General features: G+C 39.5%; 1 long non-coding RNA gene across 1 annotated transcript; it reads right to left on the reverse strand.

The window, feature by feature from the left end:
* Positions 1-4,171: 4,171 nt before the first annotated feature.
* Positions 4,172-5,362, reverse strand: LOC129104020 (uncharacterized). The gene is made up of 3 exons (XR_008531760.1): positions 5,233-5,362; positions 4,376-4,445; positions 4,172-4,276 (listed from the first exon to the last, which is right to left on the reverse strand). It is a non-coding gene; the product is annotated as an uncharacterized LOC129104020 (long non-coding RNA).
* Between the last annotated feature and the right edge of the window lie 7,397 nt (positions 5,363-12,759).

Here is a 12,759-nt window from a genome sequence, read left to right on the forward strand (position 1 = left end):
AAATAAAAAAACCATACTGCCACGCTGACTTGTAGTTTCTTCATGGGAGCTGTAGTATTTTTATTGTGCCGAAATAACGGTTTGAACTTCTAACAGCAGCTGGAGGAGCTGATTAGTCTTCATGTACGACCGGTTAGAGAACTGCTGAATGAGAGGTCGGCCAGAGTCCATGAGTGTTTAGTTCTGTCCAACTGTCTCTGACATTTTCACCTCTTTATGAACACTTTCCATAAGTCCGCATTTCTTCAGACTTTGCCCAAGGGAATTACCCAGAATTCATAGCATTGTGACGTTAAACAGGGGAAGTCTGAGTCGTAAAAAAAAAAAAAAGATTTATACAGAAACCTTAAGGATTAAAGATGGATCATAAAAACACATGAGAGCAGAGATTATATTACACAGATGGTTTAATAATCAAACATTTAATTTCCTTTGGTTTTTGAAGCTGTTTTCACAAAAACGAGTAAACTGATTATTTAAGAGTCTGCAAGACATTCAAATCAGGGAGTAAAAAATATAAAAACACCTTTACCCGATACACTGAGCTCTGTATCGTCTGTCTGACGCTGGCAGCTCATACTGAGAGAACACACTATGGGATGGATCACAGGATTCTGAAGACTATGATGTTTATTACCGATGATTTTAATCACAGTCTGAACCAAACGTGATTATCAGATTACACTCTAAAGACAAACTTATATTGATGAACAACTTCATCAGTTTGTGTTAAACCTTATTTTTGTGCAGAATGCAAAATAAGTTATGATAGATAAGATGAAGAATCGTCCAGGAAACTCAAGAGGGGAGACTTCAGAACCTCCAAAGTATAAACACGTTGTGATCTCCTAGCCTACATGCTAATGTTAGCCCCCAATTAGCCTGCGTTTAGGAATCATAAGGTTCATTTATTGTCATTGTACAACAGAATTGCACAAGATAACTAGAAAATTAAGCAAGAAATGTTCACTGTGTGGCTGCTACTGCCCAAAGATGTTGCATACATTAACAGTTCTGAGACAGCTGTATCAATGGGGTTCATTTAGGGTTAGTTTCGGGTTCATTTGAGGAACATTTGAAAAAAGTCCAATTGCATAAATAATACTAGAAAATGCATTTCCTGCAGAAAATGCGTTGGAATGCTGAAAGCTGAAATCAATCACAGAGCATTGCTGAAAATGTGGAAGTTTCAAATGACTTTCCTGAAAAAGCCCAAAAGCCAAGAACTGCACTGTTGAAAAACCTGGTAGTTGAATTGTAAAACCGGCAGAGATGGAAGCTGAACTGCATCATCAGAAGAAGCAAAGAGCTGAAATACAATGCAGAAAAAGCTGGAAGCTGAACTGTTAAACTGTAGTATCAGTGGTTTAGCAGAATAAACAGTCTAATCAGAAATAGTAGTAGATGTCACAGTTCTTCCTCCATACTCCCGTCAGTAGCTCCAAACTCCCTGTCACTCTGTCTCACTCACCTAATTGGCTCACTCTGTTCACCTGCCTGTCACTCTGTCTCTCAGTTCACTCCGGCCACTCTCAGCTCAGTCAGCCACAGCCCAGCCCCTTTCTCTCCTGTCACTCCACATCTCACTCACCTAATCAGTATTACTCAGTGCACCTGTCTGCCACACCCACCTCATCAGCTCAATCACTCTCACCTGATCACTCTGCTGCACTACTCACCTCAGTATAAATTACTCTGTCTCACAAACACTCGCTGCCAGATCGTTCGCCGCATTCATGCCAGACCTTCCAGCAATTTCCCTTTGACTGATTTCCCGTTGCCGACTCTGCCTGTTTGGACTTCCCTGCCTTTGCCCCGGTTAGCCACCTTAGGCTTCTGTCCCCGACCACGAGTATAGCCTCTGCTTCCTCTAGTTTCCGTCTGCCTGATCCCCTGCCTGTTTCCCTGACGGCTTGGCGTTTCCTTATAGGAATTCACGACGTGAGTCTGATCCTGCCTGTTTGTCTGCTGTATGTCCCGCTTTCAATAAAGCTGCTGCATTCTACTCCGTGTCCTGCCGCACTGCTTCTGGGTCCACACCACACCCGTGACAGTAGAAGAAGAAATTGTTGTAGTAGTAGTATTAGTAATAGTAGTAGTAGTATTGATAGTAGTAGTAGTATTGATAGTAGTAGTAGTAGTATTGATAGTAGTAGTAATAGTTGTTTTTGTAGTAGTAGTAGTATCAATAGTAGTAGTGCTGAGCCACTGTTGGCCATAACTGGTGATAACACAGAAGGTTCTACCTGAACAAGACTCTCTGAGTTAAAATCTGTAAGTCGTATTGATTTAATAACTTCATTTTGAGAATCCCAAGACTCTTCTGAAGACGTAGACACGTAATTTGTGTGGATAGTGTTAAAAATTAAGTTGGGGCTGTATGAATTCAATTGAAATGAAATGAATTGAAGAAAACTGAAAATTAGAAATTATGTGTGAGAGAGAGGAAGAGATTGAGAAATAGAGAAACAGAGATTAGAAAAAGAGAGAGAGTAAGAGAGAGGGAGAAAGAGAGAGAGACAGACAGAAATACAGACAGACAGTGAGAGAGACAGATAGATAGAGAGACAGTCAGACAGACAGATAGGAAAAGAAAAAGAGACACACAGAGAAAGAAAGAGAGAGAGAGAGAGACAGACAGAAAGAAAAACAGACAGACAGACAGACAGACAGTGACAGAGACACAGACAATTACTTTGCCTGAATATCTCCAAGTCATTTGTGTATGTATGTGCGTGTGTCATTGTCTCTGTGTGTGTCAAACTGCACTAATTAGCTCACATCAATCACCTGCCAGAATCAAAGGTTACCATAGCAATATGACTTTAAAGAGACTCACAGGTACATAGGCTTTACATGGAGTTAAAGCTGAGGCACACCTCTCAGACTACTGCTGAAATCTCCCAAACTGTAGCTCCTATTTTCCAAAATACCAGACCATGAGAGGCAGGACGACTTGATGAACAAGAATATGTAAAATTGTGTCTGCAGTGTTAAAAGTGTGGCTGTAGTGGAAATTTAGAAACGGGGTACGGTTCTCTGTGCAAGATCTTTTTGGAGTCTCTATGGAGTAGATAGCTGGATTCCTCTCACTTTCAGGCTGCTGTGACCAAATGTATCAGTCTGTTGGATTCCATAATGTTATTGTAAAATATTTTTTTCACAAGATTCTGAAGCTCCTCTCACTCTTGCGATGACGGCACACGCTCTAGGTCTGAACATTCCATCCAATACACACCAATTATAAAATCTGAAAAAGGCTTAAATTTTCCTGAAACTTAAACTCTGATGTCATGAAATCTGTGCTAGCTATCAAAATGCCCATTTGGCCCAATATAGTCCAGACTTTTGTTAACGTTTTAAACTTCGAATCATTTTTATACATTAAAGTATGGCAAGTCAGTCTAGGCCCAAAGTTGAGTGTTTTTTAACTCTCTTCACTCCCAAAACGCATTCATCTCTATGGAGAAATTTCTCGCCGTGTTTCCCGGTTCCCGTGGAAACCGCTGGCCAAATCTCTGAGAGAAGTCATAGCACACGATTCCCGACCAGGCCGCACGTTTTGATGTATTTTGATGCATGTGCTTGCAACGCTGCGGGACGTGTTACGCACCAAACTTTTGTACGGAAGATGGAGAATAAGAAGAATAGCATTATTATTAAGCCAGCAGGAATAATAACTTGCTACACAGCCACACATAATTAAAACCGCAGGATTATATACCATGTGCTGTTGTGCAACGCTTTACAGCCTTGTTGCTACACAGCCACACAGAACTATATATCTTGTGGTCCCACTTTCCTTCATAAGAAAAACACAAAAATAAGCAAACAAAATCTTCATCAACACCGTGAAGACGCAGAAAACCTCCAAAACTCCCGACAAACAAGATACAGATGATTTGCTGCATCCTAAAGCCTAAATCTATCTGTAGGACATAGCTACCCCAGTCAAAGGAGGAAGGAAGGAAGCAGGTAGCATCTCCACGCAAGAACCAAACTACAATCAACAGGTAGAGAGAAAAAAACCAAATACCTGGAGACACTCAGAGCTGCAAGAAAATTGAAATAAGCTGGCAGGAAGCAAAAGCCCAGGTTCAGAAAACAGTAAGATGGCGTCCTCTGGTGGACGCTTGATGTGACCGGTCATTAAACACATCCAACCCATCATGTCTCTTCTCTGGTTCTGTTTTGTGTTTGTACAGAAGATGTGGTGGGAACTGTGACGGAGCCGGACAGGAACAGGAAGGAGAGGAGGACGTTTTCAGATCCTTAACTGCAGTGAAAGTAAAGAAGGACAGAAAGAGTCGTTTCAATCTGAGCCACTAAAGCGTTAACAACACACAGCTGAGAGAAGTTAAACAGAGGACATTACGCTGGTTCAGTGTTCAGGGTGGCGTCGGTTTCAAGGTGCTTTCTTCTTTAAAACCCGAGCCATCCTCTCCCTGTGAAGAGGAGACAACAGGTGGTCACAACACATGGAATCTGTCACGTTTCCGGCTTCATCTGTCTGTTAAAGTGACATCATTTTGTCGCTCGGACAGAAGAGACTTTTTGTTTCTTCACATTCACAGAAAAAGGTTCCGTGCTCGCTGATGTTTAGCACTTGGATGAAAAGTTTGATGACTGTTCTAAGAGCATCGTCGTACCGCAGACACTTCCTTCTCCTCGACACAATGCGAACAAAGGAGCACCTTCATTCAGACATGTTGAATAGCTGGAACATTTATGTAAAGAGCTGCGTGTCATGTGACGACAATCAACGTATCCTCAAACGGTTCGAATCAGATCTTAAGAAAAAGTTACTCTTTTATATGCGTTATCCTTCAAAAGTCAAGCAACGTGTCAATTTCTGCTCGTTACATGAATAGTCTTTTTAAAATAAACTTTCAATTTTACAGAAAACCACTTAGGAGGAAAAGATGATGAAATACTAGTTAGGCTTAAAAAAAGAACATGGTTTGGGTTCAAATAAGTTATGTAAAAAAATTATTAATATTGATTTCTTATTTTATATACGGTCTCCTAGAAGAAAGATCATCTTTTGTTTGACCCATCCACCTCCAACAATGTCTGCCCTGTTTGGGCTCTTGTGGTCTTTATACTTCCGAGTTCATGATTAAGTGAAGTCTGGTACAGAAGACCACAAGATCAGCTGTACAAACATAACATAACTGTAGCAGTGATACTAATGGTAGCAGCGGTAGTACCTTCAGCACCTTCAGCACTGACCTTTCACCTTGAGCTGCACTATTTTGCAGCATATGGGGTCTCCGTCCTTGAGGACAGTGCAGGAGTAGATACCGAAGTCTCTGACAGTGAGGTTTCTCAGGGTCAGGCTGAGATCTCCGGTTTGCAGCAGGTTTTCGTCCATCTCTGTGCGGCCGTTGTAGGAGAGGTTCTGCTCCCCAGGCTGGTCCTGGCCGTTCTTAAACACATGGACCTTCATGGTTGTGAGTTCAGAACGCCTCCACTCCACGGTTGCATCTCCAGGCAGCTGAGCTCTAGTTTTGAAGGGCAGTGTGACAGATTTAACCCACTCCCCGGCCTCCAACACCTCCTGGACGACTAAGAGGGAAACAGACCACAACATAATTTTTACTTTTCAAAGCAGCAGTAGTGACACTGGTGGTACCAGGACCAGTGGCCTACACTGACCACTGACTAGTAAGTACGACGCTGACCTTCGACTCGGAGCTGTACTAGTTTATGGGTCATGATTTCTCTGTCCTTGTGGACGGTGCAGATGTAGGTGCCACTGTCTCTGAAGCAGGGGTTCTTCAGGGTCAGACTGAGGTCTCTAGTTTTCAGTGGCTCCATATCCATCTTTGTGCGGTTGCAGTAGAACTCATCCTGTCTGATAAGATGGTGGCCGCCGTTCCGATACTCGTGGACCTTCATGGGTTTGGGGGAACAACGGCTCCATTCCACTGTGGCGTCCTCGGGCAGCTTGACAAAGGTTTGGAAAGGAAGCTTGACAAACCAAACTCCCTCTTTCACCTCCACCCTCGAGACTGAGAGGAGAGCAAACCACCACATCAGCTGCACAAACACAAACTGTACTAGAGGCCTTCAGAGGTCCTGTGACAACATGCAACATACCTTTGACGATGAAGAATGGAAGATATTTAGCTATGCCCACAGCCAGTAGAAGAACCGGTCCAAGAGCCAGGAGAAGAACCTTGCAAACCCCACGAATGTGAATGAACCGATCTGTGGGCACATAATCAACAACATGAGCTGCGCGTGAACCTAAAAGAATCTTTTCAAAGATTCATGACACATTTTAAAAATTATGAGAACTGTCATCATCACCTTCTTCACCTCCTCCCTCACCATCTTGTATGCTGCTGCCACTGCCTAGAAGACCTGTACGCCTCTAGGACCATGTGGACCCTACAGGACCTGTATGCCTCTAGGACCCTAAGGACCCTCCAGGACCTGTGTACCTCCAGGACTCTGAGGACCTTCCAGGACCATGTAGACCTTCCATGACCCTGTGGACCTTCCAGGACCTGTACGCATCCAGGACCCTTCGGACCGTACAGGGGATGCTAAGCAAGGCTTTGCTGAAGTTACGTCTACTTGGTTTACCCCAACAGTCCAGTAGATTAAATGGATGAATAAATAGAAGGGCAGCGTTTGTGTGTGAATGTTTGTTTGTTGAACTACGGTACAACAACAAAAATAAATGATATGCCGCCGAACCCAAAGCAAAGCAAGAACATAACTTAAAACTTTTCACTTTGTTAAATGAACAAGTAACTCACCAATTTAAAACCAGTTTAAAATATATTTAGTGTCTTGACGTCCCTTAAACTGCATGCCGTATGAACATCCATCCATCTTCCGTTACCGCTTATCCAGTTAAGGGTCGCGGGGGTGCTGGAGCCGATCCCAGCTGTCAATGGGCGAAGGCAGGGTACACCCTGGACAGGTCGCCAGCCTATCACAGGGCAGACATATATAGACAGACAACCACTCACACTCACATCCACACCTACGGGCAATTTCAGAGTCATCAATTAACCTAAGGTGCATGTCTTTGGACTGTGGGAGGAAGCCGGAGAACCCGGAGAGAACCCACGCTGACACAGGGAGAACATGCAAACTCCACACAGAAGGTTGTCCCCTCTTGCTGTGAGGCGACAGTGCTAACCACTACACCACCGTGCAGCCGCCGTATGAACAGCTTTTACTAAAAACACAATGTCCCCATCAACAGGTGACACAGTCTAACAGTTGACTTTATCATGTCCACATGACATTTTATCTCTATTCTATATCTGCAGCAGTGACCGCTGACCTCCGGCCTTGTATTTACAGTAGGGAATTGTTCCTCACCTGTGACCTGCAGAGGAACAGTTATCTGTCTCTTTTCATTTCTATTGTTGTAGACGGTGCAGGTGTAGAGGCCGCTGTCAGAGAGGCGGGGTTCTTTCAGAGTGAGGCTGTAGTCTCCAGTTATCAGAGTGTAATTTGACATAAATGTTCGGCCGCTGTAATGCTGGTTTTGAAAACGAGGCACAACAAAGTCATTATACTTGTGAACGGTCGAGGGATTGAAACCGAAGCGGCTCCAAACCACTTTGGTGACACCAAAGAAAAGAAAGAAGTTGCAGGGGAGCAGGACAGACTCCGCCCCCTCAAACACCTCAACACGGAAGGAATGCTGGGAAACTGGGAGGACACACAAACAATGAGGATTATTTATATATTTGTTATCTAAACTTAGTTTTTACACATCAAAAAATACAACATATTTTTACTATACAAAAAAAGTAAAGAAAACAAAAGCTAGATGAATGGATACATATTTGAATGCTGTAAACCGACTTCAATTCATTTTAAGTTGTTTAGTTTCAAATAACACTTTAACAAAAACCTTCAGGACTAATTCAAAGATGAAGAGAGGCAAAATGACAAATCAATACTAAATGTCGCCGTTTGTCCCAAAAAGACTGAATATGTGGACAGAGGCTCAGTGGGGAAAGTGAACATTCTGTGGGCAAAATAATCAACAACATGAGCTTCACATGGTCCTGAAATAATATTTTTAAAGATTTCTTTTTTAAAAGGGCACTAGCTGCACTTTAAGTTTCCTAGAGAGCATGTTATCATGATTTCTTCCCTGGAAGGACACCCCGCAGAGCATTTAAAAATATGTTCCCTATTTAAGGGAACTATAGAGGGCCATTCATAATGTTTTCTCCACTGAAAGGGCACCCAAGAGGGCCATTCATCAGGTTCTCTCTAATCAAGGGCACTCTAGAAGGTATTTTATGATGTTTTCTCCACTGAAAGGGCACCCTGCAGAACACTTTATCATGTTTTCACCATTTAAAGGTATTTTAATATCATCATGTTTTCTCCTCTGGAAGGGCACCCTGGAGTGCACTACATCATGTTTTATCTATCATAGGCGCATCAAAGAGGGCACTTCTGCTTCGTTTTTTTAAGACATGTAGGGGAGGCGGTAGGGTTTGTTCCTCACCTCTGACATCTAGCTCTACCACATTTACTAACTTTTTATTTCTATTGCTGTAGACGGTGCAGAAGTAGTCGCCGCAGTCAGAGAGGCTGGGTTCTTCCAGAGTGAGGCTGAAGTCTCCAGTTAGCAGAGCGTCAGCTGACATCGATGTTCGGCCGCTGTAATGCTGGTTTTGAAGAAAAGGCTCATCTTTGTTCTGATGCTCGTGGACGGTCGAGGGATTCGAACCAATGTGGCTCCAAACCACTTTGGTGACATCAGGGAACTGAAATGCTCTGCAGAGCAGCTGGACAGACTCCACCCCCTCAAACACCGTAATACCTGAGGCATGCTGGGAAACTGGGAAGACACACACACACACACACACACACACACAATGAGGATGTCTCAATTATTTATACACTTCAAGAAATACAAATATTATAGACTATATGATCACTACACAAATACAGAGACACTTTTGTTTTTTATACTTAGTGTTGGAAGGATAATTAAAGTAGACAAAAGCTAGATAAATAAATAAATAATAAAATGCTCTAAATGGCTTAAATTTATGTTTATTTGTTTAATTTTAGATAACACTTTTTCACAAATCTTCAACAATAACTGCAAAATACAGAGAGACAAAATGATACATCAATATTATTTTAATGTCCTGTTTACTTAAATAAAGACCGAACATGTGGACTGTATCAAAATACACAGGTGGAAAAAGTACTCAGATGTTTTACCTCATAAAAGTAGTAATACTACAGTTTAGAAATACTGTGCATTCAAAATGTTACTTAAGTAAAAGTACAAAAGTATTAACATCAACATATACTGAGAGTATCAAAAGTTAATTTAATATATTCAATAAAAAGGTCATATGAAACACGAGATCAGATCTGTGTCTAATTTTACTGCCTTTTACCCATATGTTATTCTATAAATACAATGATATACAGACAAGAATACAAACCTCTTTTCGATTGAAATAAAAGGCTTCCTTTTGATTTTAACAGTCAGTAATGTCTCAATTTTAAAGAGAAACTTTGGTTAAACTGAGTCATGAGAGCAGAAGGAGAAAGGTGACTCACCGTGTAGAAAGATCACAAACACCACAAACGCCTTCATCTTTATAAAAGAAGAACAAAACACAAACAGTCTCTGCTTCTGTAGACCAGGATGCTGTCACTTATCTGCCTCTCTGCTCCCAATAAAACGACCATAAAGCAAATGTAACTTTCACTTTAAAAGTCATTTAAATATTTACTTTACTGTTTTGTTACATTTGTAGGCTCCCTGTAGTTTGCAGACCGTTTTCATCAGTGGTCGGGGATCACAGTAGAGTCCTTAGCCTTCACACTGTTATTGCATGTTCGATTCCCTCACTTGCGTCATTTCCATGAGAGAGGATGGATGAGAGCTTCCTCCCAGGAAGTGTCGTGAGGACCGACACGCCTCCTCACTGTTCATCAGTTACCTGATTGGACGCTGCAGCCGGTCGTACTGATCTGATATCACCATGTGGATCAATAAAGGAATATAATAACATAGCTCATCATCACTGGAGTGTAATACCAGAGTGAAGACAGATCACACACTGAATGCATTAAAGTTAAAGAGAGTTAAAGAGTCTGTTTGTCAGGAGAAACACTTTTTACATCATTTATCTTCATTTCCATTCATTCATATGAGGCTGATAATTCCTGAGTGTCAGGTTGATGAATTAATGAATTAATTCCAGTGTTTAGGAGAAAACATAATCATATTCTGGATTATTTTAATAATGACTTCACAATCCACATTTTAAAACATACAGACGTTAATAATTCATAAATAAGACAAACGCATTCCGCCGGTAGAAATCGGTGAGCTGCGCTTATGAGCAGGACACAGAACACAGTATAAATACACAGAACACAGTATAAATACACAGAACACAGTATAAATACACAGAACACAGTATAAATACACAGAACACAGTATAAATACACAGAACATAGTATAAATACACAGAACACAGTATAAATACACAGAACACAGTATAAATACACAGAACACAGTATAAATACACAGAACACAGTACAAATACACAGAACACAGTATAAATACACAGAACACAGTATAAATACACAGAACACAGTATAAATACACAGAACACAGAACACAGTATAAATACACAGAACACAGTATAAATACACAGAACATAGTATAAATACACAGAACACAGTATAAATACACAGAACACAGTATAAATACACAGAACACAGTATAAATACACAGAACACAGTATAAATACACAATACACAGAACACAGTATAAATACACAATACACAGAACATAGTATAAATACACAGAACACAGTATAAATACACAGAACATAGTATAAATACTCAGAACACAGTATAAATACTCAGAACACAGTATAAATACACAGAACACAGTATAAATACACAATACACAGAACACAGTATAAATACACAATACACAGAACACAGTATAAATACACATACACAGAACACAGTATAAATACACAGAACACAGTATAAATACACAGAACACAGTATAAATACACAGAACACAGTATAAATACACAGAACACAGTATAAATACACAGAACACAGTATAAATACACAGAACACAGTATAAATACACAGAACACAGTATAAATACACAGAACACAGTATAAATACACAGAACACAGTATAAATACACAGAACACAGTATAAATACACAGAACACAGTATAAATACACAGAACACAGTATAAATACACAGAACACAGTATAAATACAGAACAGAACAGAACAGTATAAATACACAGAACACAGTATAAATACACAGAACACAGTATAAATACACAGAACACAGTATAAATACTCAGAACACAGTATAAATACACAGAACACAGTATAAATACTCAGAACACAGTATAAATACACAGAACTCAGAACAGAACATATAAATACACAGAACACAGTATAAATACTCAGAACACAGTATAAATACACAGAACACAGTATAAATACTCAGAACACAGTATAAATACTCAGAACACAGTATAAATACACAGAACACAGTATAAATACACAGAACATAGTATAAATACACAGAACACAGTATAAATACACAGAACATAGTATAAATACACAGAACATAGTATAAATACACAGAACACAGTATAAATACTCAGAACACAGTATAAATACACAGAACACAGTATAAATACTCAGAACACAGTATAAATACACAGAACACAGTATAAATTCTCAGAACATAGTATAAATACACAGAACACAGTAAAAATACTCAGAACACAGTATAAATGCACAGAACACAGTATAAATACACAGAACATAGTATAAATACACAGAACACAGTATAAATACTCAGAACACAGTATAAATACACAGAACATAGTATAAATACTCAGAACACAGTATAAATACTCAGAACACAGTATAAATACACAGAACACAGTATAAATACTCAGAACATAGTATAAATACTCAGAACATAGTATAAATACACAGAACATAGTATAAATACACAGAACACAGTATAAATACACAGAACACAGTATAAATACTCAGAACACAGTATAAATACACAGAACACAGTATAAATTCTCAGAACATAGTATAAATACACAGAACACAGTAAAAATACTCAGAACACAGTATAAATACACAAAACATAATATAAATACACAGAACACAGTATAAATACACAAAACATAATATAAATGCACAGAACACAGTATAAATACACAAAACATAATATAAATACACAGAACACAGTATAAATACTCAGAACACAGTATAAATACTCAGAACACAGTATAAATACACAAAACATAATATAAATACACAGAACACAGTATAAATACTCAGAACACAGTATAAATACTCAGAACACAGTATAAATACTCAGAACACAGTATAAATACACAAAACATAGTATAAATACTCAGAACACAGTATAAATACACAGAACACAGTATAAATACTCAGAACACAGTATAAATACACAGAACACAGTATAAATACACAGAACATAGTATAAATACACAGAACACAGTATAAATACACAGAACACAGTATAAATACTCAGAACACAGTATAAATACACAGAACACAGTATAAATACACAGTGCAGTTTGTTAAACAGGTAACAGGCTGCAGAGAGAAATACATTTCTACTCTGGCAGTGATGATGACCTAGTGTCATTATTAATATTAGTACAGTGATGATTACTTTGTGTCATTATTAATATTAGTACAG

The sequence above is a fragment of the Anoplopoma fimbria genome, chromosome 15, assembly GCF_027596085.1.
Source record: "Anoplopoma fimbria isolate UVic2021 breed Golden Eagle Sablefish chromosome 15, Afim_UVic_2022, whole genome shotgun sequence".
NCBI lineage: Eukaryota > Metazoa > Chordata > Actinopteri > Perciformes > Anoplopomatidae > Anoplopoma > Anoplopoma fimbria.